The sequence below is a fragment of the Uloborus diversus genome, chromosome 4 (genome assembly GCF_026930045.1).
Source record: "Uloborus diversus isolate 005 chromosome 4, Udiv.v.3.1, whole genome shotgun sequence".
NCBI lineage: Eukaryota > Metazoa > Arthropoda > Arachnida > Araneae > Uloboridae > Uloborus > Uloborus diversus.
Window position 1 is genome coordinate 160,357,271 of NC_072734.1, and position 14,816 is coordinate 160,372,086.

The window sequence follows — 14,816 nt, forward strand, 5'->3', positions numbered from 1 at the left end:
TTCCACTTGAATTTTGTTTATTTTCTTCTAATTCACCTCAATGATTGCTAAATTGTAAAAGGAGGGGTGGTCGTAATTGCTCTATCCATTTGGTTCTTTCAATTTTCTTTCTCTCGTGCAATAAATTTTAATTGGGCATACGGACACTGAAATAAAAGCCGCAAAGTTCACGAAACATACTTGGCGGAATATTACAACCAATTTGAACTTCTAATGCGCAAAAATGCGCTGTCAGGTTTGATTTGCCCCAACGAATAGTGCAATTTAATAGTTATCAGTTAGCTTACTGTCTGAATTAAGTGTATTTGCCAATACCGTGCTTAGAATTGATGTACCATTCCGGTTAGAAACCAACAGTTGTTGTGAAATCGTTTCAGTTTAATGGTAGAAAAAATTTCTTTCAATTTATTCTGTGCATTTAAAAGCTTGAAAGTGGCAAATTTCATGGCTTTCAGCTGGAATCATTGCAGACTTTTGTCATAAATTTAATTGTCATGGAAAATTTTCTGAACACTACCACAGTCAGTATTTATTAATATTAAAATATGTTTCATAAACCTGAATAATTTCTCTCATCGTTGTACATAAATGAATCTTTGACCCTTTAGATGAAGTCGAGAATTTTTTAATGTTCGGCAAAATAATTGTGAAAAATACGTAATTATCTAATTTGATAGGATGTCATCTTTATTTATTTTTTGTCGAAAATTAAATGGCCCTCAATGATTATGAGCTTACCTTAACAACAATAAAAAAAAGAGAGAGAAAGAAATTATTTTTTTTTATGAACAGAGTCAACCCATTGCGTGTTGCCCATTTATGCAGCAGGTCAGCGTATTGCTTACAAACATGCAAAATAAAATTGCAGAGGACTGGGATCCTCGTTAAAGTTTACTTATTCTCGATACGGGGGCTTATTCTATTGTGCTACCGTAGCTCATTTTCGTTCCATTATCCCTGACCATGTTCCTTATAGGTGCAATTATGTGTAATTGGGAAAAGGTCTCCTCCTCTCTTTCTCTCTCTCTGTCGAACGTCTGCGAAATTAGAATTTCGATCATTCTAGATTTTCCCGACGTGAGTAGCATGCTTCGATTGCTTCGGTTTGTTTGGGCAGGCACTCCTTACCTTGATAATCAGTGGTCAAGCGGCAGAAATGGACCGTCTTGGCGAGGGCCAGGTGGGACACGTATTGATTTCTGGTGGTTTCGATAGTCGACGCGAACGGCGATGAGGTTCGATGGTTGGGCACCAAGTACATGGGCGGGAAATTGGAACCCGGAGAGATATTTCGTGTGCGGAATCGAATGAAGAGGGAATAATCGTTAATTTACTCGCCGGAAGTCTCATCAGGAATCGGTAATAAATATCTGCAGGCTGCTTGATTTGAGGGAAGATGGGGGGGGGGGAGGTGGAGTGGAACTGATTTCTCAAAAACAGATTTGAAGTTGTTCAATGATTCTTAAGAAATACATAATTGATTTTTGCACTAACAGGTGTAATTCTGTGACAAAAACGTTTCTTGCATTAAAACTATGTATCTACCTTTTGTAAAAAGCATATAAAATAGTTAACAAATTAGACAACTGGAGATTCCGATAGTTTCTAACTTACAGTACATTGCTTGGAAATGTAAATTTGGATATGCATTTCAGTAGTTATAGTAAAGAATTGTGTAAAGCATGGCGGTTTAGTGTATTATTTCACATTTGTCAGGTAAAATAATTATTTTCCTCCTGAATATAAACTCAAGATTCAAAGTTTTAATTTTAAACACTTGTTAGAACATGTAATAGTATATGTCTCTCAGTGAAATTAAAAATGCATAAGAGATCCACCTTTATCCCCTCCCAAAACTTTTGACGGCGACCCTGAGTCTGATATGTAGAATGAAACTGTTTTAGTTCTTTTTTATTTTCAGTGCATAGCTCAATTGCTCAATAAATGCAACATTTTAATTTTCTATTATGATATGTAGTTTCAAACGTAAGAAGCATACTCAAAATAACGACAGCAGTTATGTAATCCAGAGACTGCAGTTTCGTACTTGATGTGAACTCGATCAGTATGGAATAGTCATAAACCAAGCTGGAGGCAGATAGCCTCTCATTAAAGTAAAAAAAAAACCACACGTTCAATTGTTAGTGTAGTGTTCAAAAAGTGCACTTATGTTGCAAAACTTTCATCTGGGTTTTATGTGTTCATTTCCATGGGAAAAACTAAAATCCCCCCCCCCCCCGAGGATATATTTGTGTATAATTTTAACCTCTGCTGTGTTTTGTTAATTTATCGTTCTTTTTATTTTTTACATTTACATTTTACTGACACCACAACAACTGACATTTTGTTAACGACTTTCACTTCTATCATCTGGATCATACTTAGTTCTTTCAGGTCAGTTTTAGTTCAGTCGGTGTTGTTATCTAAACATTAACTTCATGAATGTACTTTCATCCTTTCGGCATCACTAACTGCGCAAGTTCCCACACACTACACTATAAACATAGCTTTATTAATGTGTATGTATCACCACTCCTCATTTTTCATTTATTTATTCTAAATATAAAACGTGATGAAATATTGTGGCACCTAAGCACGCTGTTTCATCTAAAGTTTGAAGATGAAAACAAAAAGCGAAAGTTAAGACAAAAGCTGACACAATTTAAGCAAAGGTAAAGATTCTTGATACGCTTTAACAACTAGAAAATGGGTCGAGGTAGCTAGACAAATAGGTATGAGTGAATTTTTCATACGTATAATTAAAAGTCAAGAGAAAGGCAATCTGTATGTCCAGACCTTAGATGTAATATGAAGCTCGCAAAGTAGTGTTTAAGCAAAATGCAAACAATATGAAATTGGAATCTGCTCTTGTATTGTAGATAATAGAGACCCATAAAGAGGGGTGTTACCATAGATGTAAAGGTTATAAAAGTAAATGCAAAGCTACTGTATTGAAAAATATATTAGAATGACGATCAGATTGCGCAGCATAAATCATCTTCATTTTTTTAGTTATAAATGTAACTTATTGTATCTGTGTAGTAACTCTTACAGAGCAGTGCTTTATTATTACTAGATACTGTACGTACCATAGTACTGTTTTATTTTTATGTCTCTCTTTCCCATTGATCATTGATTTTGTGCATCGTAACGGTATTTTATGTTGAATAATGCTGCTTTTTAAAACTACGGTATTCAGCTCTTTATGTAAAAAACGGTTATATATAGTTTAAAATGTCTAAAATGATTCGGTATGTTAATAAAAAAATCGTAAACACAACACTGTTCCACAACGCGAAATTTCGACTTACGCGAGGAGTCTTGGAGCGTATCCCTCGCGTAAGTCGGGATCCGACTGTATAAGATGTTTTCGACTGCTTTATCGGACAGTAATAGGATGCAATTAAAAGCGTGCATAAATGCATATTAATTACTTTGACGAGAAGTTACTCAATTCCAAGAGCTCGAATGTCACTTGCGTTAGCGCAGTCTTGAGCTTCTGCTAACCAAGCTGAAATGGAGTTGTTAGTGATGTCCTCGACTAAATTTCCAACCCAGACTAAACGAGACGTCAGCATTTTGGGTTCTTTCTGATGCAGCCGATGGGACTTGCGCGCGAAAATAGTCCTCACGATTTGTTCTGCTAAGGAACTCGATTTGGAGATGCTTTTTCGATGTTACGAAGCAGATGTGTGTTTATTATTTTTGTAGGGGAGGTCTGTTATTAGCAGCCCTCTCTTACAACTATAGGCGTTAACGGTGCAAAAAATTATATGTTGAACTAAAATTTAGAATAAGTATGAATTGAAAGTTATTCAGTTTTTTGCTTATTTTTATTCAGTAATAAATATGTCATCTGAAGAAAAATTCCGATAATAATAAGCATATATGTTTAGTAAAAGGGGGAAAATTATGTAATTGATGCCTTACATCTTTAAAACTTTTTTTTTTTTTTCTATCGGCGTGATGATGAATAATTTCACAAATTGCAACGAACTATAACTATGCTACATAACATTTCATGCGGTTTTTTTTTTTTTTTAAATCTCGAGTTCGTCTTCTTATTGCATTTCAATATTAAGATGAATCACGTTTTTCGTGATAAGCATCATTATTATGAAACAGGTAATGACTCACCTTTTTTTCAAATACCACGAAATTGAAATCTAAGGGGGGGGGTGTAATTTATAAATACAGCGTGGTGCATAAATTCTCCCCTTATGCTTTCTCATAAACTCCATACCTTATGCCATCCAGAGTACCTTATGCCATGTACTTTTTACTTTCATTTAAAAACTTTGAAAAGCATATATTTAAGGGACGCGACTTTCTTGAAAAAGAACCCAGGTTCTCGAGGGTACTCATGTCCATGGAACCTTGGTTGAATAAAACTCAGAGTGGAAGTGTTCTTGAAACTTGAAAGTATCAATATGTTTTGTGGTGCCCTGGTAATCCTGAAATGTGCTTATAAGTTTTTTCAGGGAACATATTTTAAGAGACTTTGTAACTCCTAAAAATAAATCTTTTCTCAACAGCACATGTACTGCTTTTGTCGAATGGTAATGCATTCAAAACTAAAAATTGATGTGTGATGACAAAATGAAATAGCTCTATACGAAATGGACTTTGACTCTTCTCTCTTAAATGTCATACCAGTAAATGTTTTTATAGAAATAGTTAATGGGGAAAGATTGGTAGTTGCTTTGTTTTGGGTTAAATGGTGACGCAAATTAAAGCTGAAATGCGAACTAAACTTGATGCAGTGAGTTGCAAAGGAATTGTAAGTGCTAAACTTAAAAATTTGGAGGTAACCAGTACATATAGTAGGGAAACCTCTCCTCTGTCTTGGGGCAAGAGTTAGTACTAGTAACCCTGGTAGTTGGTGCTATATACAGTCAACCCTCGTTTATCGCGGTTAATTCGTTCCAGACTTTACCGCGATAACTGAATTTCCGCGAAGTAGGATTCTGTATTTATAAACCAGAAATTTTCCTTATTAGAGTACATAAAACTTGCTTACGACAATTTAAATAGGTTTTTAAGATAGAGTACCTTAGAGAGACATGAAACAGCACCCTTAGCCATCATTAAATTTGTAGTTTTCAATATATTGTACAAAATAATACACTAGACTAGAAAGATATCACGTTATTAATTATTTGGAAATAAACTACACACACACTTGTAGTTCTTACACACTACTAGTCATCTATGAAAATAGCTCAACTTGTTTGATGATAATTTTAATTGCCAGTTTCCTCATTAAAGGTATTACGCACACAACTTAAAAAGCTAGTACATTGTTGAACACCATATACACTACATGTATTTATCCCTTAGTAATAATACAGTGATTTATACTCTTCAGTTAGTGCTTAACGGTTAAAATGAGATAACGATTCCCTTCACTTTCTTCGGAGATTTTATACCTCCACTCCCTCAACTAGTTCAACTACAGCCCCTCAAAAGAGCTCACCTTACTTAAAAGACATACTTTGTTATTCTTTTGAAGTAAAAAGTTTACACGAGCGCATGAAAATGGTTAATTACTATATTTGAAAAAAAAAAAAAAAAAACCTAGAAAAAACCGCGATGTAGTGAGGCCGCGAAAGTCGAAGCGCGAAGTAGCGAGGGACGACTGTACAGCATGATTTCTAGAAACTTTTCAATAAAAGCCTGCCTTAGGACCTTATCTTTAAACGCGTTTTTCTCAAAATTTGAAAATGTTCACTTACATCATTTTGCTTCTCTCTGCCTCATTTGTGGATTGCGAATTAGTGGTCGTACTATTAACAAAAAAAACTTATGTCGGAGTACAAAAATAAATTTGTGGCACGCAGGGCCTGATTATTGAATAGGCCAACTAGACCCTGGCCTAGGGCCCCTGATATTTAGGGACCCCCATTGGGCTGAAATTACTATAGTCGATGGCTAAAATTGTTTCAGCCAACGGCTAAAGTTATAAAGTTTGAATATAGAGGGCCCCAAAAAAGTATTTAGCCTAGGGATCCTCGATATCTTAATCGGGCCCTGGCGGCACGATGTCACTTTCATATTATTAGTAGCACCAGTTGCGTCACTCGAATCAAACTGTACTAGCACTGAATAAGGGGTGACGTTAGAAAACGTTTGCATAGCATGTAATTTTGTTTAAATGAATGCTGCTAAATTTTTTTGCTGCAGAATTATAATTAAAAAGAAATCAGGATTAGGGTCGACCGGTAGCAAAATAAAATTGTTGTTGCATCAATGCTCATTACTGCCCAATACATAGTTGTGTCAAAAATACTGAGAAGAATTAGTAATAGCTATTAGTGAGAAGTAGAAAATGATACCGTATTTAGAATCTAATCTAAAAGTTATTTGTGTATAAATGAATGCCGCGCTTAGTCTCAGTGCATGAGAACTTTTCTTCGATTGTATGCTTATTGCATTCCTAGAATACTTCTCGACATTCGTAAAGAGAAATTATAATTCTATTTCTAGAAGAACATCGAGATGTTCCTGTTCGGAACTCCGTTTTTATCTCCTCCGCTGGACTCTATATGAGTTCGCTACTTATAATTTTAATGTTCGGAAGGGAATAGGTGTGTCTGAAGCGAGATCGACTGCTTGGGGGGTTGAGACGTCCTCGAAGAGAGGGAGTTGTCGTTCCAGCCGATCCGCCAATCCGGAGCGTTATTGTTATCGACCGCGGCTCCGAAATCGAATTTTGTGAAAATTTGCATAACAGGAACCCATTAAGTAGGCTTTGCTCTGTATAAGAAGGATTTGCCGTTTCTCCTTTTTGTTTAATGGAACTTGGAAAAAAGAGCGCCGTTGGGAAGCATCGTCTGCTAGAAACTTTTCATTGTTTTACTTTGGTGCACTGCGCGGCACCAGGGTCAGATTGAGACATGGGGCACGGGCACAGGAAGCCACAATTTTGGGGGCACCAAAGTTACCCCATTAAAAAAAAAGTACTTAATTTCATATGTGAACAAAAGTGTGAGGTCCAAATGTGAACATTAAAACTGAAAAACACCTTTCTCTTAAAAATTTTTGATCTTTTTCAAATACCAAGGTCACTCTAAGCTTTACACAGAAAAACACCCGAGTGAATTGGCCACAACATAAGCTTTAATATTTCGCTTTGACGTCCCGATAGTGAAAAATTTACGAATTCACCTCTTATGTACACTATTATTTCATTTTATAATTTATATAGCAAATATTTCGGATGTTTACGTCTTATTGCAACCAGGAGAATAATTCAGTAATAATTCTATATTACGACATCAAGAACAGAATGTTAATTATGTCAAATATTCACTTTTTATTTTGATTAAATGCAGGGCCCAATTAAGACTCGAGGGGACCTAGGCCAAATACTGTTTTTTTTTTTTTTTTGGGACCCACTTTATTCAAACTGTATAGATTTAATCATTAGCTGAAACAATTTTAATCATAGACTAAAGTAATTTCAGCTATTTCGAGTCCCCCTAAATATCGGGGTCCCTAGGCCACGGACTAGTTGGCCTTATCCAGTAACTAGGCCCTAATTAAATGTACAACTCCTGTATAGGTCGCGCAATAAATTATGGTATTCTAACAAACAAACTGGCGTACTTTGAAGTGCCTGTACGATACCACTGCAGGCTAGCTAAAGCATTATGCTAAAGTGCGAGAAACGATTCTATAATTTGCTTGCAAAACATCGTTTTTGCTGTTTTAAAACATGAGCGTGCCTATTTAATTAAGAATGTGTTTTGCTTATTAACCATCATTGTATCCGGATTGCATTTGGTCCCAGTTAGTCCAGATAACGTGGTTATAATAAATCAAAATATTTTGTTATCAAATAAAGTTCGTGCCCAGTGTCCTCAAAAGTCATAGCCAGCATTGTTGAGGAGCTTGTAAATACAATGAAGCCTCTTGGGTGCTTGGTCGGTCAGTGGTTTCTTCCGTTCGGAATTTTTAGGAAACCCAAAAACGACAGAAAAAATGCTTAAAAATTCCAGTTTCTGCTTTTAAATGCAGTTCTAAGGAGATTGCAAACATTAGAACTGGTTCATTGAAATTTAGTCTAATCTGATTCAATAACTAGCCACCTTTCTTCGCTGAGAATTACGGTGCAAATATACGCAATGTGCAAAATTTCTATATGTCGGGAAGGAGGTGGGGGACTAGTGCAGATTAATGTTGCTGTAATATTCCGGCAGCGAACCTCTCCTCACCCGTAAATCAGAGTTGATATCAACTGGTTGTACCAACTCTTCATAAAATGGGGGAAAAAGTAAGAAAATTTGTAAGAAATCGCCTTAGATTTGATATTAATGGGTTACACTACCAGATTATCCTGACTCAAGTTCTTAGTAACTATGCACTTTTAATTTTTTGTGAATGAAAAACGCAAAAACTGATGTTTTGGTTAAACAAGTTTCATACACACTATTTAGCTGTAATCTTTTACTTTAACATTGAGATGATTTAATATCATTTATTTATTTTTTGCTTGTATATTTAACAGCGATTAATATTAAAAAATTGTTTTCTTGTGAAAGAAACGATTGCAATTTCTGCATTTACTGCTTTCAAAATAAAAATGTATTAGTTAAAATTAATTGAAATGCGTTTGTAAATTATTGTGGTAGGATTAATCTTCGCTAATGATTCGCACATTTTGATTTCGTGGCGAATACTTTTTCTTGGCTAAGGATAGAAAATTGATTTTTTAAAACTGCTTAGGTTAATTTTCTGCCAGGTGAATTGTACTTGCTTTATATTCTCTCTTACAGCTTTACTAATAGGCAGAGGCGAATTTCTTCCAAATCTGCTTTTCTGGGAAAGTTTTTTTTTTTTTAACATAAAATTTGGTTTAAAATTTTGCTCTAATTTTGGTTTCAACATTCAGCATTGTTTTCATATCGTATCACTTATCCAACAGTTCGTTAAACTTCCTCATACTAACTGAAGACGAGATTTTTCTATGAACCTGAAGTAAGCATTTGTGGCATTTAGTTGTCGAAGCGACTCGTCCCAAACAGAAATTTAGATAACAAATACACATACTAAGATCATGGTAATAAAGCACTTTTAGAGCTAAATAAAGATTTTTTTTCTAAAGTGGAACTAATCGATAAAGGAAGTGAATGGTTCAATTTCCAGCTTGAACGATTCAACCTGAACTGAGCTTGTGATCGTCGATTCATGGTTCAACTATTTATCATTGGCATTCTGGTATTGAAAATTTGTGAGTTCATCTCTGCTTTTAGTTTTTTTTTTTTTTTTTTGTAAAAACAATTAATTGCATTTAATATTCTATTTCACAGGAACTGATCTTTCTTGAGCTTCCATCCATATTAAGCCCTGCAGGGAACAACACTAGGACTTCAGGACTCTCCCTCCCCCAGAAAAAAGAACAGTTCCTGAATCCGAGACGTACGTTTTAGCGTCGCAAGCTTGACTAACATTACGGTTGTCCTGCGTCATGTAAGCATAATGATTTGTTACTTTAAAATAGCTATCTGTACTTAGCTTGTGTTATCTGAGTGACTAGGAAGATTTCAAAACAATGAGAAACAGTTCTTAAAACTAGGACGCATGTTTTGCTTGCAATAAACTTGGCTAACTTCACGATTGTGTTCATCATGAAAGCTCAACAATTTACTAAGGAATATCGATCAGATGCATCATTTTGTTAATTGAGAATTACTGGTAAGGTACGACACCGAGAAACAATTTCTGAATCCAAGACGTGTTTTATTTGTAGTAAGTTTGATTACTATCACGATTGTTTGCGAATGTTACTTCAATAATTTGTTGCTAAAACTAACCACCTATAGTTTCATTATGTTGTCCGATTAGAGACTAGGTGGATCCCAGAAAAGTGAAGAGGAGCTGAGAAAAAGTTCCTGAATCCAGGATCGTATGTTTTATTTACCGGAAGCTTGATTAATATCACACTTGTTTGCGAACAATTTCTAAATCCAGGACGTATGTTTTATTTGCCATTTGATTAGTATAACGATTGTTTGCGTTATGTAAGCTCAAAGTTTTAACTCAATAATAGCTATCAGAAAATTCATAATGCTATCCGGGAATGACTAGGATGATTCAAGGAAAATGATGATGAGAAGAAGAGTAAGTTTCTGAATTCAGGACGAATGTTTTGTTTGCGTAATCTTGATTAATATCCCGATTGCTTGCGTCCTTCTAGCCAAATCATTTATTACTAAAATTAATCAACAGTAATTTCATCATGTTATATCGGGGAATGACTATAGGACGGTTCCAAGACACCGAGAAATAGTTCCTAAATCGTAAGCTCACGAAAAACTTACGCGATAAGCTAAATCGTAAGTATCACGATGTTTTGGGCCATTATAAGTTCAATAATTCGTTATTATAACTAACAGTAGTTTCTTGAGGAATCCGTGAATCATTAAGAAGATCAACATAAATAACGAAGAGAAGGGAAAGAAACAGTTCCTGAATCCAAGACCCATGTTGTATTTGCCGTAAGTTTGACTAATATCAGGATAGTTTACATTACTGTACATTCAGGAACTCAACTAAAAAGTATCTACCAGCAGCTTTATTGTGTTGTCCAATGATGACTAGAAAGATACCCAGAAACCATTCATTCCCTAAACCAGGAAGTATGCACGCCGTTACATAGCAGTTGAAAGTTAGTTCGACGGCGGAGCTCTCGTCGGCAAATGACCGCCGCGTTGTTCCGTTAGGGCCGCGCTAAAACGTCGGAGACTTCTTTTCGCGCTATAAACTGACGCATTCGGCCGCGTCTCTTTCCGTTCTGCCACCCCACAACTTATTTCTGAAGAAATGCTTGGCGCCATCTCCCGCTCGCCAATCGATCTTGGGCAGCATCGATTGAAAGGTCTGATTCGCCAGCGCCGCCTGCTTTTGTTCTTATCTTTTTGTTGTATTTTTCTTTCTTTTTTTCTTTTTCTTCTTTTCTCGGCTGCACTCAACACGTATTTTGGCGGCACACCGTTGATATGTGATCGGCCGGTTTCGGAATAGTATGAAAGAGGAGGGAGAGACAGAGAAGGAAAAAAAACTGGAGGTTCTGACACTCGACAGGACAAGAAGCGACTTTTCTGGAATGAAATATTTTTAGTTGTCATGCAGGGGATGCGTCATCCCATTCCTAATTGCTCATGCGTTTCGTAATTAACGAATTGCAAAAGTCGAAACACATGAATGACGAACCACATCAATAGAAAGAAAAAGAATTTTCAGTTGTTATTTACTCGCTGTCGTTGCAAAATGCACTCTTTGAGGTCCTTTCAACTTCTGTTTTGGCAAAACTTCACCAATTGGATGCTGGAACTTTCATGAATTGGCTCATTTCTAAAGTGTTTTTCAATTTATCCTCTGAACATTCAACCATCTATTCAGTCCAATAAGTGTACAAAACGATTTTTTTTATTTGTCCAGTATTTTTTAGTTGTAGCAGGAGAGAATATTGAGCCATTGCGTTTTGTACAATTTATGCGAAATGATTGTAATTTGTTGTGTGTTACAAATTCGAATGTTTTTGTTAGAAAAAGAGAAAAGGGAATGTTTTCCTAAACTAGTGCCGTCCTGGAAACTGAATTTGTCTGTGAGGGATCTACGCATAGATCTTTTCCATAGGACCTACGATCTACGGATTGAAACTTGAGCGGAGATGCACTTGTACTGATTATATTTTCAAGGTTTTGTAATCTGAAGAACAATGGATATATTTGTACGAATATCGTTGTTTCAGCCATAACTCCTTCTCATAACCTTTTTTTTGAGCCAGAAGTCCCCAAGTTTAGTCGAATATCTTTTTAGTGAACAAGAACGAGGCGAATAAACAGCTCTCTTGATAACTACAGTTAAGAAAAAATCAGCAGTTTAGAACCGATGCTGTTTTTCAACAAGCCATCTTAATTGTGGTTTCACGTTCTTGACGATGATTTCTTTTTTACTAGACATTCAAGTGTTATGGTCCAAAGAGATGGAAGTCACTGGTACATGGTTGGGATTGTAAGGAGGGGTTCAATACCTCCCAACTTGAAAACATTATAGCTCTTCCTGTTTCATTGGCGGGACATGTTTCCATCAATGCAGCCATTTTTTAACTGATATTTTGTCCTGTTAGAAGTTGGCACCTTGCTCCATCCACCGGTACCGTTTGATCATCTTCCTTATCTTCAGTATGCTTTTCATTTATACAGAGAATCTGCACACCTGTCAAAGCTCTTGTTACCTTACTTTTAGAAACCCCTACGTAATATTCACAGCATGAAACGTTTTTTGACTCTTCTATAAAAATTTAAAAAATCGATTAAGCTTTTTTTGATACTGAACACCTTTTTAATTGGGATACCGATTACACAACAAAATACTTTTCTTTAAATGAAAGTTATATCGTTAGAGATCCAATCAATTAGAATTTTTTAAATATATCTTTCGAATGTCATCTTGTCAATTGCATTACGTTGCTAAAAATATTTATATACCCGAAAAAAAATGAAAGGTTCGGCTCTTGGGAAAGATCCGAATCTTGGATCGATGGACATTAGTCGAATAGGAGCTGTGAAATTTTTGGTTTAGCAATGAATGCAATTTTCGCATTAACTTTTAAAATTTTATTCTAACTAGGCGGTAATTATCTTTTGAACTGATTCCGAAAAAATATATATATTACCCTTCTCATGTACTGATTTTGCATTTTTTCCCCCGATAATGCACTCACACCTTACTAGAAATGCGAAACATCCATTGCCAACAGAATTTTTAAATGCTTCAACAAAAGCATTTTTAACAAGCTGGACAAACAAATAAGCAAATCTCAATTACTGTTGCGAGACTTTCGCTTTCTTCCAACCCTCGGAGCCACTGGACATAACTGGAGCGAGCGCTCTCTTCATTTTCGCATTTGTAATAATGGAGGGAATCGTGAATTTTTTAAGAGCCTATTACCCCGTTTGGCGATGTAAATGAAAGCTCGAAAAGGGACGAATTTGCGTCTCGTCGCCTGGTTATTTGTTTTGTTTTCACGTGTGGGAGATGGAATTAGTGTCGATCAGGATGGGTAATTAAAACGGTTGTTTCTGCGTTTGAAAGGGAAAGTTTTTCGACTTGGTATGTTAAAGCAGACGTCGAGAATATGAATCGTTCGATTTGATGTCTATTATGCCGGTAGAGTTTTATAAAGTAGCACCCTGGTCAGGAACCTCCTCCCTCATAAAGTTACAAGAAACTTTTGCGTTTGGGAAATATTTTTATTTTCTTCTTATTAATTCAACTTTTCCTTTCGATCAGTTGGATTTTACTGCTCGAAATTTCTTTCTTAGCTAGTATTATTTTTCTTCTAGTTCTCAATTTCGATTTAGTATCGAAACACGCTTGTTAATAATTTTCAATCAATCCTTAAAATGTTTTCCTTTGTTCATAACTTTTAACAAACTCTTCGATTTGAAAACATTTCCCCATTCAATTGACAATCGTTGAATTGAGATAACGCTGCTCTTGGTATTACTTCTCGTACACGTCTTCCTTTTTTGACTCCCACTTGTAGCAATTAGATTAGTTCCGTTCGAGATCTTAAATTATGTACAAGGCAAACATTCAACTAAAAGCATATCGAAAAGCGCTTCTCGTTTGAAGACTAATCTTTTCGGTGTTTCCAACCAGCCATCAGGATATTCCATTAGCAGATACCGAACCTTAAATCTTGAGAGATGGCCATCATTCATTTATGGGCAATATCCGGTTTCTGATGGATATTCCACGACCACTCTGCAAACGCGGAATAATTATCGGGGGGTTGAAAAAAAAAAAGATGGAAGAAAAGCCCTTCTGTAGGAGAAGTTGCCCCCCTCCCTGAAACCTACCCCCCGCCTAGAGACGGTAAACAACATCTGTGCCCTCACTCGGAGTTGTGCACACGTGGTTCACATGTGTGTGGTACGCACCGTGGATGGAAAGGATATACAGTTACGCCTGCCTCTTCTTCAAAGACCATTTCAGTGAGGAAATGCGGTTGTCATTCATCGTATATTGTTCTTGTTTTGTCTTGCCATTGCAAAACGGGACACTTGCCAAATGATAACAAGGTTCGCAATGCTTCTCAATTCTGTGGGGTTTAGTCCTTATGAAACCAGACGTTTTCCCACAATACACAGGGTTTGCTCATTTTGCTTTTGCATCTTTGTTATTTTTGTTTGCTTGGCCACAAGAATTCTGCTGAAGAAGCTCTTTTAGTTGAGCTGAAGCAAATGGAAAATATGCTTAATGTTTAACTTTTTCAAATGCGGCTGCCATTCATTGATTATTATTCTTGTTCTGCAGAGATAATCTTGTCAGTGTAAAGCAGGACCTTTGCTAAGTGATAAAAATGTTTGCAATGCCTCTCAATTTTGGGGAGAAATGAATTCAAGTCCCTTAAAATCGGACGTTTTAACACAAGTACACAAGGTATGCTCGTTTTGCTTTAGGATCTTTGTATTTTTATTTATTTGACAGCAAAAATTTTGTTCGTGGATGCTCGTTTAGTTGGGCCAAAGCGAATGGGAGATGTTCCGGGATAAATCGTCAATTTTTCAGATGCTCCTGTATTCATATTTGGAAAAAATGCATTTGAATAAATGTTGACCTCTCATGCAATAGTTATTAAATTTGTCAAAACCGATTTTTAAATGAATTAATTCAGCAGTATCCTTCGTTATAAAGCCCAAAATTGTAATATGTCAGGAAGTTCAGAGAAGTAATGCTTAGAGAATTTATTTATGCAGAAGCTAACACAGCTTCACGTACATAAAGGACTGCATACAAATCAC

General features: G+C 36.0%; 1 long non-coding RNA gene across 1 annotated transcript in view; it reads left to right on the forward strand.

The window, feature by feature from the left end:
• LOC129219801 (uncharacterized) overlaps positions 1 to 9,388 on the forward strand; it is a 124,773-nt gene extending 115,385 nt beyond the window's left edge. Inside the window, exon 7 of the long non-coding RNA XR_008580438.1 lies at positions 9,312 to 9,388. This is a non-coding gene — a long non-coding RNA (uncharacterized LOC129219801). The remainder of the gene's footprint in view (positions 1 to 9,311) is intronic.
• Positions 9,389 to 14,816: the final 5,428 nt, after the last annotated feature.